This window comes from Sphaeramia orbicularis, chromosome 22 (assembly GCF_902148855.1).
Source record: "Sphaeramia orbicularis chromosome 22, fSphaOr1.1, whole genome shotgun sequence".
Lineage (NCBI taxonomy): Eukaryota > Metazoa > Chordata > Actinopteri > Kurtiformes > Apogonidae > Sphaeramia > Sphaeramia orbicularis.
Window position 1 is genome coordinate 2736363 of NC_043978.1, and position 8183 is coordinate 2744545.

The 8183-nt window shown below is 41.8% G+C and overlaps 2 non-coding genes across 2 annotated transcripts; both read left to right on the top strand.

The window, feature by feature from the left end:
* The first annotated feature begins 2272 nt into the window (after nucleotides 1-2272).
* On the top strand, nucleotides 2273-2454 carry LOC115414459 (U2 spliceosomal RNA). The gene has a single exon (XR_003934658.1). It is a non-coding gene; the product is annotated as a U2 spliceosomal RNA (small nuclear RNA).
* A 663-nt stretch (nucleotides 2455-3117) lies between these two features.
* On the top strand, nucleotides 3118-3281 carry LOC115414429 (U1 spliceosomal RNA). The gene has a single exon (XR_003934637.1). It is a non-coding gene; the product is annotated as a U1 spliceosomal RNA (small nuclear RNA).
* Nucleotides 3282-8183: the final 4902 nt, after the last annotated feature.

The window sequence follows — 8183 nt, forward strand, 5'->3', positions numbered from 1 at the left end:
AACAATGAGCCAGTCTTTGAACGGCTCCTTCAGATCCAGCTCCCTTCAAAGAAACAATAAATCCCTTCTGTACTATGAATCAACTCCACTATAGTCAATGAAGCTGTGGTGCCCTCTAGTGGAGAACTAAGCTAATTGAAACCAGGGACAATTAACATTACTTTAAGTCTTGTGTATATTATGGTACTACACAACTTTTAGGTTAATGTAATTGTTGAGTACAAGCTTTTATTCTGCAAATAATGAGGGAAGAGCATGAACGCAGTAAAACCATGACCAACCAGCTGGCTACCGCCATGCCTCACATTGTAGGGATAGATCAAACAAGTACAGTGAAAGGAAGGAAAATATCCTGGAATATTCAGTTACACAGGGATGTTCTGGCATATTTAAAAGACAGACATTTATCAGCTATCTGCATCAGCTTAGACCGCGAAAAAGCTTTTGACAGAGTTAACCACTCCTTTCTCATGAGAACTTTACATGCTTTTGGGTTTGGATGACAATTTTTACATTGGATGTTTATTTTGTATAATAATTTAAGATGTCGTGTGAACGTCAATGGAAACCTCAGTCGACCGATTAAACAAACAAGAGGGCTACGTCAGGGATGCCCACTGTCCGCGTTATTGTATGTTCTGTACATAGAACCATTAGCCCGTTCAATTAGAGCTAGCAATAACATACGAGGCTTAAAACTGCCAGGAGGTGAAATTTTAAATATATCACAATATGCAGATGATATAATACTTTACTTAGCAGACGATAATAGTGCACAAGAGGTTCTTAAAACCCTTGAAAATTTTTCCTGTGCTTCAGGTTTAAAAATTAATAAGAATAAAACATACAAATTTCTGGGGGAATGGCATTGGAGAACAGACCCTGTAGGTGAGTATACTTTATGTCAGGGGCACAAGAATGTACTGGGTGTCACTTGTGGTCACCCTGAGGGAGATAGTTTTTGGAATTGGAACAAAATTTAAACTTGGTTGATAAAAAAAACTTGGTCCTTGGAAGAATAGACACCTGTCTTGTGTTGGTAAAGCTTTAGTTGTTGAATCAGACATCTTGCCAACCTTGTTACATTTAGCAAATGTATTTCCGATGCCTTTTTCCATCAGAAAACTGCTCGTGAAACAGATCTTTAATTTCTTTTGGGGAGGTTATGAATACATAAAACGTGACAGAGTGTATCAATGCATAGAAGACGGAGGGAGAGATCTTATTAATATTCCTTAGAAACTGGATGTGTTATTCTTTTCTGAAATCTGTTTGTTGTTGCCCACAACCTATACTCATAAATGTCAAGTCCTTTTGAAATTCTGGCTCACTATCCCTTTCATGTTTTTAACTAAATGGGATAATAGAACTGCAAAGGCAGAAATAATTCCAAAACATTTCCAATATGTTGTGTCTTTGTCCAAAAAATGGCTTGAATGTAAAAAATTTGAAATGGTTATAAAACATCAGTTGCTGTATGAAACCTTGGCGGAACAACTGAGTCCACCAGATTTCAGAATACCTCCTGATAGATGGATAAGAGCTCAGGCCAAAGGACTGGACAACAGGCTGAAAAATCTGAACTGGTTAGTTTTACACAGAAAACTTCTAGTCAGATCTATTCTATATGCACACAATATTAGTTTGAACAAATAATGTCCCAGAGAAAGGTGTTCTATTGAAGAGACCATATGTCATGTTTTATGGGAATAAAACTTGGCATTAAATGTGTGGGCTTTATTGAAACAGCCTTTGGAATGTTTGAAGACTCTGAATTATGACACAGTGGTTTATTTTAATATGAAGACGTTACAGAAGAATCATCTTTTTCCTTTAATAACATTGATCTCCCTCACAAAAGCAAAACTGTGGAACGCCAGACAATCAATCATGAAGGAATCTTACAAATGGACTGAATATGGAATTGTAAAATGGATTGAACTGGACATTAAGATATGTTTAGACAAACATACAAAGGTGGGGATGGGATACAATCAAAGACAGATGGAAAATAATATTCCCAGAGCCTCCGACGATGCCATGAGGTTGAATTTATGTTTCTGAACCAATTCATGTATTGTACTTCATTTATTCATTCTTTGTTCTGTCTTTAAAAATGTAGATATCCACTAAGAAAAGACACAGCATTTTAGTTTTGTTAGAGCACCTGTTTATTTGGATGTGTTTGGTTTAGTTTTGTATCCAACACATGCCCTTATTGGGATGTTTTTCTTTCGTTTTATGTATTATTTCTGTAATACACTTTTATCAAATAAAATTTCTTAAAAAAAAAAAAAAAAATCTGTTCTTAACAGTTTTATCTCTGATACATCCCCTACCCGAGGACCATATATTAAATTGATTTTTGCAACAGGGAGCTGGAATAGGGGCTTCCTCCACCCACTCCATGCATCAACCTGGTTTTGCAGTACTTCCTGGAACCGTGCAACCCTTTCTCTCCGCATGTCAAATGGCAAGAGCCAGCTGTTGCCCTTGTTAGATGTAAGCATGAGTGAAGCATGCGTGTCTCCTTGGAAAGGGCTTTGGTTAGACCACTGCCATTCACCCACAAACAGTGGAAGAGGGTCTCTGACACATTGCGCCCCTCTGTTTCACTTTGCCTGGGCTGAGATTTACCAGTGTGGGTTTTCTCAGCCCCAAATGGCACCCCACAGGGTGGTGGCTCAAACAGGATGATCCCTTTTGATTAGGCTTAAACACCAGTTTCCGCTGGGATATCTAAATGCCCGCCCATGGCTAGGTAAGATTTCACTCGGTAGTTTCAAGACAAGTAAGGGTCTGGAAAACCACACCTCTTTTTATCAGGGCCCTGGACCAATCAGAAGGCACAATTGTCGACAGTCAGTGTGGGAGGAGGAGGAGGAGGAGGAGGAGGAGGAGGAGGAGAAAAGCCTTGTGTGCGAATTCCTTGGTGCATGTTTGTCCCCCAAATGGAAATTGCTCACAGATTTCTCATGTGGCTGGTCACCTGTTGGAGGTAAAAATGTCACTGATGGCGCTTTTAGACTGTGCTTTGGGTGCCGTGTGGATGATGGCCACCATAGGTCAGCTGGGCCTGTCTGTAAAACACTCCCTTTTGTGGCACACTTGTGCATCATACTTACCTGGCAGGGGAAACATCACAGTCAGGAAGGTGGTTTGCCCAGGGCGAGGCTCAACCATTGCATTGGGGTTGTGCTGACCCCTGCGAACTCCCCAAATGTGGGAATCTTGACTGCATAATTTCTGGTAGTGGGGGACTGCGTTTGTGCTCTACCCTGATAATATGTTTAAAGAGGAAAAAAACAGGTACACACTGAGCCTTGACACCAAGGGAAGAAAAGGAGCTGTGGACAAAGTATTGCGGTAATGCTGGTGCTTGACCAAGGTCCTGTGAGAATGAGTAGTCGCTCTGTCCTTGCTACAGAATGGAACAAGTCAACAGTTCTGAAATCGGGCAATTCATGTCATCATTAACATATAATGAAATAGCTTTCATTTCAGTTTTTGTGGAAAACCTTTTGAGTTCTGCCCCGCAGGTTCGCTAGCTGTATGTCTCTTTTTTAAAGCACGTCCTTATCGTCATGCCGAGTTAACCTATAGTGATTATTGTGTTGCTTTGGTCAGTGCCCCTTGAAGGATGAGTTCAGGCTCAGACAGGGGGAGGGCGCGGCAGAGAACAAAGTTTACTTTTTTTTTTATTCAAGAGAGTGGACGGCGCTCTGAGTTCCACCGAGATGCCGCTTGGAACCTGGAGTTGTGCGTCTCCTTAGCCAGTGTATGTTGTTGCTTTTGGAACAAAGTACATGTATGTATACAGGGTGACTGGAAGGAAAAAGCTTTGGCTAGGTTTAAGCTTAAGATGGCAGATGTCGCTGATTTAGACAGTAGCAAGTCACATGACTAGAAATGCCATGAAGTGTCTTTGGTGGTTTTATTAATTATCTATAAGAAATGGACACTTGTAGCGTACCTTTGTTTTCATGTTTGACTGTATTGCGAGTGCTCCATAAGTATGTGTCCGTTGGCTCGGGTTACACTCCATTAACCCGTGATGGAGAATTACAACAGGGAGAATGGGCCGCTCTTGTCGACCTCCTCTCTGCATCGCTTCTCTGCCTTTGGGTTAAGATTAAGTGGGAACAGGATGTTGGCTGTGTCGGTGGGAGATCCAGCTGGTTTAAAAAAAACACGTTGAGATCAAGGACAAAGAAGCAGCTTTTCCAGAGAAGGTTTACTTTGGATGTGTCGTCCTCGAAAGCCTGAAGATCAAACGAGAGGAGATACTTTGCTTGCAGCAAAACTCTGTTACCCGTTACTATGATGTGACTTTTCACAGCAGTGGACAAATGGAGGAGGTATGTGGCCTGGCAGTTCAGTCTGAGGACCCGAGACTGAATGCCTTTAGTGTGATGTCTGTCGAAGACACCCTTGTCTTCCCCCGAGTCCGTTGATGAAATTCAAAGAGATTTAAGAAAAAGCCGTTCTTCTAGTAAACACACTCGTTTATTGAACAAAGATCCTTGGAGACCCAAGCTTAGTGGAACGCACTCCACCTGATAAGCAGCCAAGCGAGGGTCTGAATACATGTGGAAACACAGCAAGTTATATTGTGACACCGTTCCCACCAGTAATTCCTCTTCTCGTGTCTAGGGTTTTTTTCACTTATATCATATCTGATTAAATCCAGTTTTGCTGTCTGGTGACATTTGCTGACACTCTTGTTCTGCTGACCCCTGATAAGTTCACGTTACTAAATTAGGAGTTGTTTGCTCCTTTCTGTACCCAAGTGAAAAAGTACTGACAGGAGGGCGTACCGCAGTCATGTGCATGTGCAGCAGATCAATAATGTAAAAGCATAATATAGAAGCATAGAAATGTAATATGAATCATGTTTTAACTAATACATTTTATCACATGTCTAGATGTAGAAAAAACTTTCGTTATCATAACAATCCACATGTATAACCCTTGGGTTACTGAAGAGACACTGAGATACTTTCTAAACAGATACGTTAAAGTTTTGCCCGGAGAAAGAGACATTAAAGATGCGCTAGGCAACAGGCGACAGGCAAGAAACAATTTCAGGTTTTATTAAATGAAGACCCAAATGGCTACGACGGCTACGTGCACCACCAGTGACGGTTAACATTGGAACGGACCGCGAATATCTATGCCACTCAACCAATGTACTGTCGGAAGTGTAACACTGTTGAACATGTAGCAGATAATTGGAAGGAGATTCACTGCCACAACTGCGGCCGTTGGGACATTCGATGAAAGACTATGTAGAAGTGAAGAAATGTGACCTGTGGTTCAGAGACACACCTGGCAAGAGATTGCCTCAGGCCCAGACCAAATGCTGCAGCTGTGAAGCATGGTGTTGCTTTCCATGAGGACGTCGGCAGGAAGGACCGGAGGAGCACGGAGGGTGAGGCCTCAGCACACAACAGTGATACACACAACGATATTTTTGAACTGAGGGACCTTGAGGAAATCGTGAAAGAAGTGACGCACTATACGGCTAATCAGAAACAAGTGGAGGCAGGTGAGGACAAAATGCCCGACACACACACTGCCACACCCATAGACATTCAAATGGAGGCTGTGACCAACGATGCTGAAGACTCACCGGCAGACGAGGCGCCTTGGACTGTGTCGAGACGAGGAAGACGTCGTTTGAAGAAAAGACGACTCCTCAGCCCGCCTTCACCTCCCCAAGATGGATTCACGGAGCCGGTCCAGACCAGCAGCTACTACGCACCCGATAGAGGAGGCGGAGCATGACACCATTGTTCCACCACCGTCTGGAAGCAGCACCGAGATTCCACCCAGCAGAAATCCTGCTGGAGATGTGTCCAGGGCCCCCCCAGTGACATTATTGTCACCCCGCAACCATCTGAGGTGGAGTCAGTGGTCCCCCCCAGTGCAGACTCCTCTGGAGCAGAGCCAGTGGCTCCACCCAGTGGAGCCTCTTTGGCTTCTGACAGTCAGACTGAGGAGATAGAAATACTTTCTTTCAGTGACCTGTTTTGTCAGACTCCTTTTGATGTCCATGGAGTTCCTGCCCAGGAAGAGGCAGGCAAGAAAAACTCTGGAAATGTACTTTTGCTGTAGAAGTGTAGTGTTTAATTTTGAGCATTATTTTCAGACCATTGATACATTCTGAGTATCCCTCCTTTTTTTAGGATTAATTTCTTTAGTTGGGATTTACTTAAATCAAGTCATATTGACTTTCCTTTTTGTTATTTTTATATCTAAAATTAAGTTACATGGACTTTAAAATTTGTACCCTGAACATCCAGGGTTGACAGAATAGGGATAAGAAGGCTACAGTATTTTCCCATCTGTCCACTTTAAGTTTTCATATTTCTTTATTACAAGAAGTTCATCTGAAGGATGATAAAGACATGTAAGTTTTGTAAGGAATGATTTAAAGGGGACTCTAGATGGAGTGTAGGAGGGGTGCACTCCTCAGGTGTGGGTTTGTTGTGCGGTAATAAAAATACGCACATTGTAGGCAGTTTTTCTACATTTCAAGGTAGAGTATTAGTTGTTGATTTAAACTGGAATGATAACAATTTAAGAATAATAAACATGTATGCTCATACTGAATCTGTATTACACAGAGAACTGTTAGAAAATTTGGATACATGGTTTATGACAAATAGGACTGTTATTATTGCAGGCGACTTTAACTCAGCTCTCAATAAAGGTACCAATGTATTACTTCTGAAATCCTTCATACAAAAAGTTCAGTCTCAAGGATGCATTTAAAGCAGTTCACCAACACGATCTAGGTTTTACTTGGTGTAACAGTAGAGGGATACGCAGCAGAATAGACTACGTCTTTACATCGGTTAGTACAAAAATTATTTCAGATGAGGTTTTCCCAAAATTCTATTCTGACCATAACTTACTTTCAGTAACATTAAAGTTAAATGCTCCAAAATATGAAAAAGGATACTGGAAAATAAACAATGAAATACTTACAGAGAAAGGTTTCAGAGATAACTTCTGGATTTTTTTTTGAGCATTGCATAGAACTAAAATACATGAATGGTACATTGAGGGTTTGATGGGACGATACTAAGATGCGTATGAAAAAAATATGTAATGTATTATTGCAAACAGAGAGCTAAAAGCAAGTAGAAAACTCTCTACAATTTACAACAACAAATTCAGAAAATATATGTTCAATATAATACGACAGGAAGTACTTTTGATAAGGACTGTTTTTCTATTTTGCAGCAGCAGCAGCAGCAGCAAGAGTTACTGGAGCAGAATGCCAGGAGTTTTACTTTTAAACTACTGATGAAAAATAAATCTGGCTGTGAGATGAACTTAGAAGGCAGTAAGATGGCATGTACATGATCCTAGTCCCTTCTGGGTAATGACCTAAGAGTGTCCGGTATGATGGAACTCCCTTAGGGACATAACATAAAGGACCAAAGAGGGATACTCTGTTTAAATAATGTAACTAATGTAGAGGGATACTCTGTTTGGAGAAGGCCCTGCATGTGTTTTTTTCCATGGAGAAGGCCCTGCATGTGTTTTTTTCCATGGAGAAGGCCCTGCATGTGCCGGCTGGTGACCAGCTGGTGACCCTGCAGGTGCAAGCTTATGTAAACGATTTGTGATAGAAGGATTCTCTGCTGTTTGTGATATGAAGTTCCGTGACCGGCTGCTGACCCTGCAGCTGCGAGCTTAGACCATGTAGGTGCTGGCTTGTGCAACTGATCCTAGAAGGTTTGTGACTCCTGGGCAATACGCCCAGACCAGCTAGTGGCTCATCCGGCACGTGTCTGGACATGTGACCGCACAGCTGCACTACCTAATTGAGAAGAAACAAAATAAGTGATAAGAAGACTGAAAATGACCTGGTGTATATATGCAGAAAGTAGGGTAAACGGCACAGATGTGCCAGACCAAAGATGATTTTAATGGGGGGAGCTTCCGGGGATGATGGAAATCGTGATATGGTTTCTGCCAGTGGAAAAACACCCCGAACCTTCTAGAAGGATGGGAAAAAGGGTATAAAAGCTTGTGAGTTTAGAACGACGTCTGCTCTTCTCCGGAGAACCGTCCCGTGTGTTTACTTTGTGTGCTTCATGAATAAACACATGTAAGGCTCTGAGGACTGACTGGCTTGACTCATTTTTGATTCAGAAGTGTCTGCACCA